Genomic DNA, 16,658 nt, shown 5'->3' with positions numbered 1-16,658 from the left:
GAAAAAGGACAGGAATGCACCACATCGTTTACATATGGTGCATTCTAGCCCTTCCTCTATGGCGTAGTGCAATGCAGCAAGGTGCCTTGCTGTGCTGCCCTAATCCAAAAGTCCATAAATTGGCCACCCAGTCTCTTCAAATGTGGAGAACTAAGGCAAATGTTAACAGATCTAGACTGGCAAGAGTACATCGACCAGTTCCATCTTTGCTTCCTGCAGGAAACCTGGCTATTGGAACCACCATACAAGCTAGGTTATAAAACCTTCTATATCAATGCAAACCCCTCTTAGAGTGGTATTGTTTTATGGCTAAAAATCTCCATAATTGTCTCTATTGATGTCTTTCTCATTGACTTGTTATACATATTAGGTGTAAGTATAAAAAGTGGATCACTGACAGAATATCGACAGTCAAAATATCGACTTGCCAAAATATTGAGGTAAAAATATCGAATTCCAGATTATCAACTTCCTATCTACAAACAGGTAAGTAAGAAAATATTGACTCCAAAATATCGATAGGAAAAAATATAGACAGTCAAAATATCGAATTTTTTAAATATCTTAAAATTAATTTAAAACTAATATAATAATAAATATAATTAAATTAAACATACTTAAAATACTTAAATAAACTTAAAATTTATAAATAATTAATGTAAAATTAATTTTAAAACATATAAATATATATATATATGTACATATATATATATATATATATATATATATATATACATATTATTAACAAAACATATAAATATTTTTTCCGCAGGATAGCGAGAGGGTTACATTTACTATTCCCACTCCAGAGAGTGTAACAGTAGGGAAAGCGTTGGATAGCGTAGGGGTAAAAATTACTATTCCCACTCCAGAGAGCGCAACAGTAGGGAAAGTGTTGGATAGCGTAGGGGTAAAAATTACTATTCCCACTCCAGTGAGCGCAACAGTAGGGAAAGCATTGGATAGCGTAGGGGTAAAAATAACTATTCCCACTTCAGTGAGTGCAATAGTAAGGAAAGCGTTGGATAGCGTAGGGGTCAAGATTACTATTCCAACTCCAGAGAGCGCAACAGTAGGGAAAGCGTTGGATAGCGTAGGGATCCAACTCCAGAGAGTGCAACAGTAGGGAAAGCGCTGGATAGCGTAGGGGTAAAAATAACTATTCCCACTCCAGATAGTGCAACAGTAGAGAAAGAGTTGGATAGCATAGGGGTAGAAATGACTATTCCCACTCCAGTGAGTGCAACAGTAGGGAAAGCGTTGGATAGCGTAGGGATAAAAATTACTATTCCCACTCCAGTGAGTGCAACAGTAGGGAATGCATTGGATAGCGTAGGGTTAAAAATTACTATTCCCACTCCAGTGAGCGCAATAGTAGGGAAAGTAAATACTTCATATATAAATATAAATAACATAAATATTAATACCAATTACAAATTAATTAAAATATTTTACAATTTTATAAAATATATTAATTAATCAATTAAAATTACAAATAAAAATTAACTAATAATACAAATGACCTACTAATACTAATTATTTACCAATTACCAATAAATTAATTTACAATATAAAAACTATTAAAAATAAGACACAAATAAAAATATTTAAAAAATGTAATTACTTACAATTAAATTACTTCCCAAGCTAATTCCCCTATAAACACACAACGCACTACAAAAATAAATTACTAAAATTAACATATTTATCAATTAATCAATTAAAATTAATTACCAATTATATTTTAATTAATTACAAATTAATAATTAATTGACAATTAATTTTAAATAAATACCAATACATAAAATAACATATTTAATTAATTATAATTAAATTACTTCCCACGCTATTCCCCTATAAACCCACAACCCGCTACAGAAAACAAATTACTAAAATTAACATATTTATCAATTAATCAATTAAAATTAATTACCATTTATATTTTAATTAATTACCAATTAATAATTAATTGACAATTAATTTTAAATAAATACCAATAAATAAAAAAACATGTTTAATTAATTATAATTAAATTACTTCCCACCCTATTCCCCTATAAACCCACAACCCGCTACAGAATTATATTACACAAATATAAAAAATACATTTTAACTTACCTTAAATTCGATATTGTATGTTGTCTATATTCTGTCTAGTCGATTTTATGTCTATTCTATATTTTTTACTCGATATTATGTCTAGTCGATAATAAAAACTCGATATTTTGACTCTATACCATAAAAAGTACATGCAATGGGAATAAAGTTCACTTGTTTGATGTTCTTGTAAGACCAAGGAGGAGTTGCTTGGAGTCGCAGGTGGTAGAAACACTAGATAATGCCCTTAGCTCTATAGACCCCAAAGATACAATTGTCATAGCTGCAATGTAGGTTAATTCGACCCAATTAGTGGTCTAGATCTGATCCTGAAGGAAGAAGATATCGCAAGAGGCATTCCTCTTTAGCGACCGGCTCAACCATATCGTTCACAGTAGCAGCCATGCAAAGTACTCACCTTACATTAGAACACAAATTGAGAGCATGCAATGGAAGGATGTACTCTGAGATCCCTAGTTCACATACATTTAAAAGAGACAATCCACCATCAAATATTGATTAACTACTGCATAGTGTAGCAACCTGGGATAAACGAGTTTATTTCAAATAGATAGCAGAGAAGACAGTGACCACTTCCCACTATGTCAAGATGTCCCCAACAACTAAGTTTTTGTCAATTTGATTGTGCAATCTGAGTAGCATGAGAGCTTTGATATATCTAAAAGTAGTGCAGGCAGATAAGCAGTCAAGCTGGAACACATCATCATAATACCATTCACTTAAGGAATCATTTTCAACTCATCTGCTTTGTGACGATGCTCTTCGCATCTGCTGACTACAGAATGTCTATTACCAGAGGTTCTGTGCATACAGGAAAAGGAGGGGTAACAGGGGGCAGCTCTGACTGGTCCCTCAATAAAGTCAGAACTGTTGTAAATTTAAAAATATATTACAATTTGCAGAGACCATAAGTTCCTAATACATCCAATTCACTATTTCAATGTTCTTACATCCCAGGCCAGCACTTAACAATGTCTGGAAAAGGTGGCACCACTCAAATGCCTTCTCAGCATCAATGGAGAGGGTTAATTCATCAACATCTGCTACAGTAGGTGAATGAGGGTTCTTATATGCTGACTACACTAACAATAATGTACACAACCCATTTGATTATTTTGGATTAACAGATGTATTACCTTCCTTAATATAGAGGCTAGTACACAGACCAATATCTTACTGTTAAGGAAGTCAATCTCTGCATGATCCTTAAAAACATTACAAAGCAAGATGGTGAGTGTGGGTGCATTGGTGTGTAGAATTTGATCAGGAAGCCGTCTTCCCCTGCGGCTTTCCTAGCATTTTGGAATTTTATAGTCTCGGTGGCCTCACAGATGTCTCCTTTCAAATCCTTGCACCTTGCCGCTAATAGCTGAAGGAAACGCAGAGCAGGTAAATTGCTGCTCTTATTGAAAACTCCCGTTGCCTCTGAGATGTAAAGGTCAGAAATGAAGGAGTCAAATTCTCTGGATATTTTGAATGGAGGAGAGACAAGATTATCTCTAGTATCTAAAGCATTTTATTGTTGTAGCAGACAATGACACAATTACTTTCAATTACATCAACAGCACAGAAAGAAATTTCTCCGCTTGTTTAAAGTACTCATCTTAACACTCAATTGAGGTAGTTCTTCCTTAGAAGAGACGATAGAGTTCATTTAGTACTTAGCCTATGTCAATGCTCTCAGGCAATCAAAGGTTGGTGAAATACAATAACGTTTGAAAAATGTGTATATTTCTGTTCTCTAAACATTTTGTTTCATTACTGCATCAAAGTGTTCAAGTGCAGACATCACCACGGTAATCCCAGAGGGCTACAAGATTGCTCTATGGGACTGCCTGTGCAAGCCAGGAGGAGGACTCACCATCATCTACAGGTAATTCCTTAAAATTCACAAAATTCCCAGAGAACACCAGCCCATTCATGGACCACCTGTACTTCAAACCTCACAAAACTTAGACCCTGAATAGGCCCCTCGCCTACCGACCACCCGGACCACGAGCCATATTTACCAACCTCATCACCATCATTGATCTGCTTACCATCAACCCCAGAGCCTACATTCTCCTCGATTATTTCAACTTTCAGTTGAAACACCAAAATAACCACGTCTCCACAGCACTACTCGAAAGCTTGAACAACATTGGACTCAACAAACTCTTCCCAGAACCAACACACACTAGACCCCATCTTCACCACAAGTGACAGCATCAAATACAACTGACCACTCCATCATCTACTTCAAAATCAACACACTTCAAGCAAGCCCCCATTCAGGTTAATTTTTCAGAGTAGCAGCTGTGGAAAAATCACAGAAGCAGACTAGCTCAGCACCCTAGGCACAGATCAACCTAGCCCCACGGAGAACCTCTACAAAGACATCAACAACTTCAGCGAATGGATCAAGAACTGCAAGGACTCCCTCACACCCATCACCCCAACAAACATAGTAAATCATACAAGCAGGCCAGCTGGTATAAAGAAGACCTCCAAGACCCAAAATGACTCCGTAAACAGCTAGAAAGGAAATGAAGAGCTAGCCACAATAACACCAACAGAACTATCTACAAGGCTGCACTCGCACACCATCACCAGCAAATAAGAGACACCAAGAAAAAATCACTAGTGGACCGCATTGAAGGAACCTCCAACAGCTGTAAGGAGAGCTTCTCGATTGTTAAGGATTTCAACAAGCACTCGGCCACTGTCACCAACATCGCTGCCTTCCAGCAACTACCTGCACCCTATTCACCTTCTTCCACAGCAAAATTGCACATATCCACAGCAGTAACCAAACCCCAGAGAACTTGCTGCTAACCTACCCACCACCAACCATGATGGCCACCTGACCAAATGAACAACTGTCACCAGAAATAAAGCAGCAATCATGTGGACCATCCACTCAGGGGCCGCAACATACCCATGACTCACCACATCTAAATCCTGGGAACACCAACAATCATTAGCACTCTGACCCACATCATCAACTCCTCCATCATATCCGCCACTTCCCAGATGTATGGAAACTTGCAGAAAAGAAATCAACGCCCTCCTCAAGAAGCCCACAGCTGACCCAAATTAACCGAGCACCTTTAGACCGATCTACCTACTTCCCGATTCACTCAAAAAGATTGAAAAGTCCATCAACAAGCTACTCACAACGCACCTTAAACTTCACCAAAACACAGCACTGAAACAGCATTCATGGCTACCAATGACATTAAAATCATTCTGGACCAAGGAGAAACTGTGGCCCTCATCCTGCTTGACCTCTCGGTGGCCTTCGACACAGTCCTCAATAACACCCTCATCAGAAGACTCCACAAGATTGGCATACAAGAATCCGTTATCAAATGGATTTGTTCCTTCTTCACAGGAAGAACGCAGAGGGTCAGGCTGACACCCTTCATATCAGAGACCAAGAAATTGATATGTAGAGTCCCCCAGGGATCGTACCCTCAGCTCCACCAGTTTCAACATATATAATCGCTCCGCAATAAGGCCAAACATTGGCTGCGACATGTTAGGGGCTATAGATCTATAATTAGAGAGGATATTGTGAGAGCAAGGAGGATGGCATCGTATAACTCTGAGCTAGACTGTATTGAATTACAGCTAACCAATGCTGCCGTTGCAGAAAATTTATTGGCCTTGGAATTCCGTACCTCTTCCCCAGAGCCCTCTGCTATCCAGATTAGGGGTCTACCCCTTTGGCCATCAAGGGGGGCGAGTGGTAATGAAATACCGGGGAGATCTGGAGGGGGGTCGGGCCTGAATAGGGTAGATTGACCATTACTAAGTCCAATTGAAAACTGCAACATTGCTTTAACATCATCTAGCTGTAGTGAGATTAATGTCTTAGTTGCTTCTTGTTCCCTAGTACCTGCAACTGCCCAGAGCCAGGTGGTTGAAGGAAGGTGGGAATTTTGTGATGGCCTTGTAGACATACCTGCAGTGGCTGAAACTAATAAGAATACCCTTAACTTCCTTTCCTGGAATGTAGCGGGGTTAGAGAAGAAATTATTGCTCCCCGAATGGAATAGACTTATCGAACAGTTTGAGATTTGCCTATTCCAGGAGGCGTGGAGTCTAACCCCCATTCACAAATCAGGTTATACCACTTACTTCATTCCGGCTATTAGTTCAGGTAAGGGCCACCCCTCTGGGGGGCTTCAAATATGGGTTAGTATTAACTTGAATTGGCTAATCATCGTTAACAAGTCTGCCTTACTGGACATTTTGCACCTAACTGTTAGAGGTACACCTAACAGCACTGCACTAGAACTTTTTAACATCTATGCAAGGGGTTCCGTGGGTGCCCAGCTTTCGCCGACTGTAACATCATTGGAAAGCATGTTATCCTGCACCCCACCCCACTCTAACATCATTGTAGGGGGTGACTTTAATTGTACATTCGAACCGCTTAGTGCTGAGGACTTTTTGGGCATTGCTGAAGAGGATGCAAAATGGGATCTTCCTGCTCTTAATTTAATACCTATTAAGAAGTGGTCTCAGAGGGCAGTTCAAATCATTGCCCTCACTCTGGAATTCAATATTCAATCAATAGAATTTGTATAGCGCGCTACTCACCCGTTAGGGTCTCAAGGCGCTGAGGGGGGGGGGATGCTACTGCTCGAACAGCCAGGTCTTGAGTTGTTTCCTGAAGGAGAGATGATCCAGGGTCAGCTGTAGGTGAGTGGGGAGGGAGTTCCATGTCTTGGCTGCCAGGTAGGAGAAGGATCTTCCTCCGACAGTGGATTTGCGGATTCGTGGGTCGGAGGCTGGGGCTAGGCTGGCAGAGCGGAGCTGGCAGGTGGGTGTGTAGAATGTGAGTCGGCTGTTGAGGTACTTCGGGCCCGTGTCGTGTAGAGCCTTGTGTGCATGGGTGAGGAGTCTGAATGTGATCCTCTTGTTGACGGGGAGGCAGTGCAGGTTCCTCAGGTGGGCCGAGATGTGGCTGTGGCGAGGGACGTCCAGGATGAGTCGTGCCGAGGCGTTCTGAATGCGCTGGAGTCTTTTCTGGACTTTGGCTGTGGTTCCAGCGTAGAGGGTGTTCTTGTAGTCCAGACGGCTGGTGACGAGGGCCTGGGTGACCGTCTTCCTGGTTTCGGTGGGGATCCATCGGAAGATCTTTTGGACCATGCGCAGGGTGTTGAAGCAGGATGACGAGACGGTGTTGACTTGCTTGGTCATCGTGAGGGAGGAGTCCAGGATGAAGCCCAGGTTGCGTGCATGGTCCGTTGGCTTCGGTGCGGTGCCCAGGGCAGGGGGCCACCAGGAGTCGTCCCAGGCGGAGGGAGATGGTCCGAGGATGAGGACTTCCGTCTTGTCTGAGTTCAGTTTCAGACGGCTGAGCTTCATCCATTCCGCGACGTCTTTCATTTCTTCCTGGAGGTTGGCTTTGGCGGTGGCGGGGTCGTTGGTGAGGGAGAGGATCAGCTGGGTGTCGTTGGAGTAGGAGATGATGTTGAGGTTGTGTTGGCGTGAGATGGCTGCGGTAGGGCTCATGTAGACGTTGAAGAGGGTGGGGCTGAGTGAGGATCCTTGCGGAACGCCCCAGATGACTTCGGTGGCCGAGGATCGGAACGGGGGGAGGCGGACTCTCTGGGTTCTTCCGTCGAGTAACAAGATGATCCTCTTCAGGGCCGGTCCTTGGATTCCGGTGTTGCTGAGGCGCTGTATCAGGGTGCGGTGGCATACAGTGTCAAATGCTGCTGAGAGGTCCAAGAGGATGAGGGCAGCAGTTTCTCCATTGTCGAGCATTGACCTGATGTCGTTGGTGGCTGCGATGAGGGTGGTCTCGGTGCTGTGGTTTGATCGGAGCCCGGACTGTGAGGGGTCGAGGGGTCTGTTGAACTCGAGGAAGGCGTAGAGTTGTCTGTTGATGGTCTTTTCGATGACTTTGGCTGGAAAGGGGAGGAGCGAGATGGGGCGGAAGTTCTTGAGGTCCGTGGGCTCCGCGGTGGGTTTCTTCAGGAGGGCGCTCTGTTCGGCATGTTTCCAAGTCTCCGGGAAGGTGGCAGATGCGAAGGAGCTGTTGATGATGATCCGGAGTTGGGGTGCGATGATGGAGTCGGCTTTGTTGAAGATGTGGTGTGGACAAGGGTCGGTGGGGGAGCCGGGGTGGATGGTGTTCATCAGGCGGGTGGTGTCTTCAGTGCTGACCGGGGTCCAGGTGCATAGGGTGGTGGTCGGGGGCGTTGGTTCGGTGGTTTGTTCCGTGGTCTGTGCGCCGAAGCTGTTGTGTATGTCAGCGATCTTGCGGTGGAAGAACGAGGCGAGTGAGTCGCAAAGGTCTTGCGAGGGTGTGATGTCGTTGTTGCAGGCGCTGGGGTTGGAGAGCTCTTTAACAATGCTGAAGAGTTCCTTGCTGTTGTGGGTGTTGTTGTCCAGATGTTCTTTGAATGTTGTCTTCTTGGTGGTGCGGATCAGCTGGTGTTGTTTGCAGGTGGCGTTCTTGAGGGTGGTCATGTGTTCTGCTGTCTGGTCGTGGTGCCAGGCTTTCTCGAGGGCGCGGCAGGTTTTCTTGGAGTTTTTGAGTTCGTTGGTAAACCACGAGGTTTTCCTGCTGCCCGGTCTGCTGGGAGGATTCTTCAGTGGTGCGAGTTTGTCGGCGCAGTTGATGAGCCACTGTGAGAGGTTGCGGGCTGCTTCATTGGGGTCCGCCGTGTTGGTGGGCGGGTTCTGGCTGAGGGCGGTGGTGAGCTGGTCGGCGGTGATCTTACTCCAGTTTCTGCGGGGAACCTGTTGCGGGTGGTGGTGAGTCGTGGTTCTCCTAAAGCTGAAGTGGATGCAGCTGTGGTCTGTCCAGTGTAGTCCGGTTGAGTGGCTGAAGGAGATGTGCTTGCTGGAGGAGAAGATGGGGTCAAGCGTGTGGCCGGTGTAGTGGGTGGGGGTGTTCACCAGTTGCTTGAGTCCGAGGTTGGCGAGGTTATCCAGCAGGGCGGTGGTGTTGCAGTCTTTGTTGTTCTCCAGGTGGAAGTTGAGGTCCCCTAGGAGCATGTAGTCTGTGGAGGTGAGGGCGTGTGGACTGACGAAGTCAGCGATGGCTTCGCTGAATTGTGTGCGTGGTCCCGGGGGTCTGTAGATGAGGGTGCCTCTGAGGGTGGTCTTGGGGTCGGTGTGTATCTGGAAGTGGAGGTGCTCAGCGGCGGTGAGGGTGTCGTCGGAGTTGGTCGTGATGCGGATGGTGTTTCTGTGGACGATGGCGATGACTCCTCCAGTTTGGTTGACGCGGTCCCTCCGGGTGATCTTGTAGCCCTCTGGGATGGCTATGGCGATGTCGGGGGCTGCGGAGGCGTTCATCCATGTTTCTGTGAGGAAGGCGACGTCTGGTGATGTTGAGTCGAGGAGGTTCCAGAGTTCTACAGTGTGCCTGTGGACGGAGCGGGTGTTGAGCAGGATGCACTTGAGGTGGTTGTTGCTGGGGCTCGGCGTGGCAGGTGCAGTGCAGGTTCGGAGGCAGGTGAATTTGCAGGCTTGGCAGGTGAAGGGTCCGTGGGTGCGTTTCGGGGTGGCTCGATAGCAGGCGGGGTTCCGGCTGGCATTGAGTGCGTGGAGGGTTGCGGCGTCGTAAGTCCGTCGGGTGGGCTGGTATCGTCGAGGACCAGGGGTTCTGGCGCTGGGCGCGGTCCAGGCGCGGACGGGCGCAGACGGGCTTGCCTTTGGCGCGCCTTCTGTGCGCCAGCTGCACGCACGCTGCGCGCGTCCGCTGCGCGGTCGCGCCACGGTCGCCATAAGGGGGGAGGAGGAGGAGGAGGGGAGGAGGGGTCAGCTGGGAGGCAGGAGGGAATAGCCAATGGGTGCCGGGGGGCGGGGCTGCATGGGAGGCAGCGGCGGGAAGACGGAGGAAGCGGGAGGAGAAGACTCCCAGCAATCACAGGCACACTAAAAACACACTAGGGGTACAGAAGGAGAAAAGGGGGCGGGTAGGCACACCAGAACACACTGGGGGTACAGAACGAGAAAACGGGGCGGGCAGGCAGACTCAAACTCAATCGGACACTCGGGGACAGAGAGGAAGGGGCGGGCAGGCACACGGGCACTGAGCAGGGCCCAGGCAGTCTAGGTGACGATCGGGGAGAGTGCCAAACTGTAGAGAGTATCAGGCGGAGCAGTGGGCAGGCAGGCGGAGCTGCAGTGGTGAGGAAGTGACGTACCCGAGGGTCAAGGGTCACTCTTAGAGCTGTAAATGGGAGAACAGGCTCGGATCCAAATGGGGCAAATACCTTTAATGGGATAAGTTCCCCGTCCAGAATAGACTATATTCTTATGTATATTAGACTATGGGGAGATCTGATAGATATGGAAGTTAAACCCTCCATAAATAGTGATCACAACCCCCTATGTTTAAAAATTAACAATGTCTGGCGGTCTTTTTGTGTAGAGGCTTTTAGCCCCCCGTTTTGTCCACAAGAGAGGTAACTACCACTAACTGCAATAGACACCTAAAATGGCTTAAAGTTTCCAAGGAGGAAAATAAACTGGAAAGCATCAAGGAAATTCAAGAGGTTAAGAACAAGGAACTGTTGGTGCTTTCCAGGGAAATGGGGGCCCAACCCAATCTTCACCTGATCTATAAAGAATCAATTTATTGTTGAGGGGAAAGTGGGCTTAAGATGTGACCAGGTAAGGCCCTCCAATTCCTGGCACTCCCAGTGCTGTAGGGAAAAGAAGGCGGTCCTATCTCTTGCAGTTAGGAGAAAAGATTCCTCAGCGCAAGGAAGGAGTATTCTAGGGCTCAGGCGGAAGCTGAACGTAATTGGGAAGAAGATCATTGGCAGGAATTAAATCATGCCTCTAAGCAGAGGGACTCAAAATACTTTTGGGACCTAATTAATAGTAGTACTATAAGTAACACCGTCCCAATCCCGAACCATATTACATCCAGACAATGGCAGGACCATTTTTCCAATCCTTATTTGGGTGTTGAATGTCCTGTGCCCCTAGCACCTGACCTCCCCTTAACCTCCATTGCCCCCGATCATAATTCAGATTGTTTCGAGCTCCAAGAGGTGGAGCTAGCAATAAATGGCATTGCTCCAGGTAAGGCGGCGGGCCCTGACGGCCTTCCCGGTGACTTGCTCCTTCATGACCCTAAGCCTTGGACCTACTTCATTCTACTGATAATGAACTTAATAGCAAGGGGATCACCCGTCCCTGACTCCTGGAAATGAGCCGAGGTCGTTCCAATCTTTAAAAAGGGGAACAGGGAGGACTCTGCCAACTATAGGCCGATTAGTTTAATCAATGTGGTACAGAGGGTGGTTGGCAGGATTCTCTTGCTCGAATTAAAGCATGGATGGAGGATGGCAGCATCTTGTCCCACTACCAAGCAGGGTTTAGACAAAAGGTGGGAACAATGGACCAGGTGTTCAGATTCTTCATGATCTATTGGAAAACAGTAATTTTAGGTAAAGGCAGTTTGTATTTGGCCTTTATAGATCTGAAGACTGCGTTCGACCTGGTGCCCCGGGAAAAACGTTGGTATGTCCTCCACCAATTAGGTATTCCACCCCCGGTTCTTGATATTTGAGAACGTTTGCATAATGACAACTATGCAAAAATCACGTGGGGAACACAGGGGCAGTTGACAGAGAGGATCGTGGTGAACAGGGGGGTCCGCCAGGGATGCGTGCTGGCACCCACCCTGTTCTCTTTATACATCATTGGGGTGATTGATTTCTTAAGGCAAGAACCAGCAGATGCTCCCATTTTGGCAGGGGAGAAGACACCAACCCTCCTGTTCGCAGACGATACCCTCCTGATATCTCAGTCTCCGGGGGGACTCCAGAAACATTTGACTAGGTTTGGCGACTTCTATAATTCTCAAGGGTTGATAATCAATATGACAAAATCAAAACTCATGACTATCAACCCATCTAAACGTTTTAGAAATGGCATTACCCTAAATGATTCCCCTCTGGACACTGTAGAGTCATTTCACTACTTGGGAATTCGTGTCTCTAAGAACATGAGGTGGGGCTCCCATCTAGCCAAGATGCTCTTAAGCCACAAGCGGGTCTCTGGGGCTATCATTAGAGAGCAACATCTATCTAGGAGTAGGCCAGTAGCCCCAGCGCTTGCAGTCTATGACGGCAAAGCACTTCCCTCTGCCCTATATGGGTCCGAACTCTGGGGCTTCGAGAATGTTAGCAAACTTGCCAAATCCGAAAATAAATTCATGAGAGATCTTATTTCCCTTCCTGTCTCAACACCCTTGTAACCTTTATTTTACGACATGGGAAGGCGTTCCAACCACGATATCATACAATTGCGTCCTCTCCTTTTTTGGGCACGTATAAGAAGGACCGCTGAATTGTCCAATTATGCTGTAGCCCTGGATAAATTGATATGAGCTGACACGGGGAACAGGATTAAATGGATAACGGATCTCTGACAGCTTCTAATAGATATAGGCCTCAGGGAGGCCTGGGATAGCCAGGTCCCCCCGACAAAGCAGGTTCTTAAGTGAGTTTATTGGGATTGGGTCCAGACATACGAGATCCTGAACCCCAAAATAGGGAAACTTACTGAGGGGTTCTTTGAACACAAACTAATCTGTAGACTGGAACCCTATCTGGACTTTATACAGGTCACAAGGGATAGGGCATTGTTTCTGAAGCTAAGATTAGGGACTCTTCCCACTAACAGTGTTACCTGCTTCCTGGAAAGGGCCTGATACAATACCCATGCCTTGCCCTGGTTGCGATTACCATAATGAGTCAACTGCTCACCTTTTATTCGCCTGCCCAGCCTATAGATCGGCTGGAGCCAAGTGGCTCAAACGTTTTTAGGCTGTGCATGGCGGATAAAAAATAAGATCCTGGCAAAAAAGGAGGTGTGTTCTGCCAGTTCCGTCATGCTATGAGAATTGAGCTTGGGCCTCTAGTGCTATATGGTCAATTTAATTGTTGCTATTTTTTGCTATAGTGTTTTAGCTTATAAAATGGTCTATGTTTAACTGTATGTATCTTTTTTAACCCCTTGTGTGCTGTTGATGAGCTCAGCTCATGAGGGACGGTTGAGCTGCCCTCATGACAATCTGAGCTCGTCACAGCCATTGGAACGTTTGCATGCGGGGATAATTACCCCGCTATGCTGAACGTTCGAAAACGGGTGTGGTGTGACGAGCTCAGCTCGTCACGAGGGCAGCTCCGCTGTGCCTCATGTCGAGTCGAGCTAGTTAACAGCACAGTGGCGCCGCGCGCGGCCCCCCTCCCGCCCGCACAGCGGGGGGAAAACACCCCGCAGCCAAGGGGTTAAATGAATGGATTTTAATATGTAAATTAGAAGTGCAAAATGTAGTATGATGCATGCAATATCTTAGTATCTTAATATGTTGTATAATATTTTTAATTTTTTAACTCTTTTTAACAAATTGTATATGCTTTTATGATATTTTATATATCGAATAAAGCTCATACTACTACTACATATATATGACACCACTCACCAACATCATCCAATCACAAAACATCACCATCATCTCCCAACTCATCCTCTCCCTAACAGACAAAACAACCACCGCCAGGACCAACTTCACCAACTGCATGACCACGGTAGCAGACTGGATGTTAACCAACTGCCCGCAGCTCAACTCTGACAAGAGGGAAATACTAATCTTCATCAACAAGACTTCCCCATAGGACTTTACCTGGTGGCCGTCCAACACCCACACCCACAGACCGTGCAAGAAATCTAGAGATCATCATAGATGACAAGCTCAACATGGCAGCTACATTCAATGCAGTGTGCCCTTCTGGCTTCCACATCCTATGCATGCTGCAAAAAAATCTCCAAATGGTTACCCAAAAACACCAGACGGACCATCGAGTAAGCACTCATCACCAGCAGGCTGGAGTATGGCAACACTCTGTATGCCAAAATCTCCAAACAACTCCTATACTGACTCCAGATTATCCAAAACACCACTGCAAGACTAATACTTGACTTCCCACACCTCACTCATGACACACCACACCTCAGGAAGCTTTACTGGCTCCCCATTCAGAAGCACAGACAATGCAAGCTTTGCAAGTACACACACAAAGCCCTATAAAACATAGGACCACAATACTTGAACAGATACATACACTTTCACCAAACCACCAGACACCTACGCTCTGCCTCACTCTCACTTGCACACAATCCCTCATCCGTAAAAGCGAAACTGGAGGTCGCTTATTCACCTACATTGAACTACCTCTCTCAAAACATCAGACTATCCTCCACAGTTTTCGAGTTCCACAAAAAGCTGAATACCTGGCTCTTCATATAAGCACCTTGTGGACCACAACCTTAGACACCTGCCCAACCTCCTGGATACTCACTCAGTGATTAGTGTACTTTACAAATCAAAATAACATTACATAACTTAACTGAGTGCCTTATCATTGAGCCTCAAACATACGATTTGCTAGCACCCACCACAGAGTTTGAAAAGATATTAAGAGGGTTCATTAATTTCCTTTAAGCCATTCTGGAGCAGGCTTTTCTCCTCTTATTTTGTGTATTTCCTAATGTTTGTTCTCTTTCTTTACTAGTTGAAATTGCAGCACCAAGGTTTAACATCCATAAGACTAGTGCATGAACTGATTTTCCACCCTCCAGAATCCCTACTTTTGGCAGAATCGGTCTGTGGATGAAAAAGTAGCCAATTATTTTCCAGGTACAAATGAAAAAAATGTGATCTCACGTTTAGTGTAACCAGCAGACTCAAAGGATCAAGCAGAGCATGATTCGATAAAAATATATATTAGGAGCCACTTTTCTCCATTCTGTCCTGTTTGTGTTTTCACAGATTGTCTCTATTGCATGGCTCCTATCCAGGCCCACTATTTTTGAAACATCAAATTCCATGGACAGTCTGTTCAGTATTGTTTAACTCATTAGCATTCTTAAAAGAGTGAAGCTCATGACAACCCATGCACTTTGAATGATGCCCTTTTCAAACACATAGCAATCCATTATGTCTCACTTTAATTTATGAATGCAAACGGCTAAGTTTTGAGAAATAGTATTGCTACTCCACTCTTCTTATAACCCAATAATCAAGAAGTCGATGTTTCAGAATTGGTTATGGAGGCAGCGAAGGATATTACTTTACCCACTGAGTCTCTTTCTAAATTTTTAGATCCCCTTTGAGATACAATGTGTGGGTGTTTGGTAACCATGTATGTGTGATTTCTTTTTATTTGAGATATCATCTCAGTCTGGCAACATCCAGGGGCTATATGGAAAAGCCCTTCAGAGCAGCACATATGACTCTTTTTCAGGACAGACATAAGGAACATCTAATTATAAGAGAAATGTATATCTTACAAACAAATGGCATACATAAGCCTTAATTCTGGTTCACTGGTGACTGAGGTACCTGACTAATGTTGGTGGGGGTAGGTTGCTCTGAAAGATTTAAATAGGTAGAAGGTTGCTAGCACTGCCTACGAAATAGGTGTGACAGTAACAACTAATACTGTTTGATAAAATAACCATGTTCATGTCACAGAAAGTCAAATCAAAAGAAGCATGTTAGATATAGCCACAAGCTACTCAGGGGGGCTGGACAGTTGTCAGCTAGGTCAACATTCAAATAAATACAGTAGGTTTAATTAGCATAGTATTGTTAAAAGAATATGGCATGATCCAGGATAATTTGTCCCCTTGTAGGGGATTTGGCAAAGCACATCATAAATATGCACCACTGGCATTTCAGTGGTGATCTTGATTTGTGTCTGTCTTTGGTTGTACCTCCTTCTAATGTTTGATATCTGTACAGCTACCCCTGTGAAAACCTAGAGATAAAAATTGCATTTTGTTAGTGTGGTACCAGAATTTAATTGTCAAAATGTCATCTGACGTTAAAATTGTGTCCTGAATAACATTTACAAAAATATCACCCAATTAGAGTTAGTAATCGAAAATTAACACCTAATGGTAGGATAGCTTTACGAACAATAATAGGACCCAATATTTATTTATCATTCAGACAATGATCTTTGACACACAGCACATTTTCTTGAGCACTTCCATTAAACTCTAGAGGTGAAACTGACAGGGGCATATTCTCAAGGATTTATCGCCGAGTTATCGGCACTTTATCGCAGCCCAAGTGGCAATAAATTTATCACCCCATTCACAAGCTGGTGCAAACAGCCCATATCACCAGTTTACCTTCGATAGCAGCCGCAAAAAACATCGCCAGAGATGACACGACAACTATTGCTAATGAGATGCAGAGTAGGCATTCCCGTGCAAAAACCTGCAATAACACCACTCCACAACATTCTCAACGACCAGCCAGATCGGCGATAAGGTGAGTTAGCAGCAGGAAATTAAAACCTGCTCTGACCTGGTGTAAAGTCGGACGACAGCCTGCACCACAAAAGGGAGCCCAGGCCAGAGCCACTCCTGAAGGGCAACAGATGCCATGGAGCCACTGATCACACAGCTGGGAGCCCCAACAGGGCCACAACACCCACCATCGCCCCCCTGGGCACCCTCCTGGGTGGAGACATGTCACATCAACTTCACGAAATCAAATAA

The sequence above is a fragment of the Lissotriton helveticus genome, chromosome 3_1 (genome assembly GCF_964261635.1).
Source record: "Lissotriton helveticus chromosome 3_1, aLisHel1.1, whole genome shotgun sequence".
NCBI lineage: Eukaryota > Metazoa > Chordata > Amphibia > Caudata > Salamandridae > Lissotriton > Lissotriton helveticus.
The sequence above is the reverse complement of the archived record's forward strand: the minus strand, read 5'-3'. Positions refer to the sequence as shown.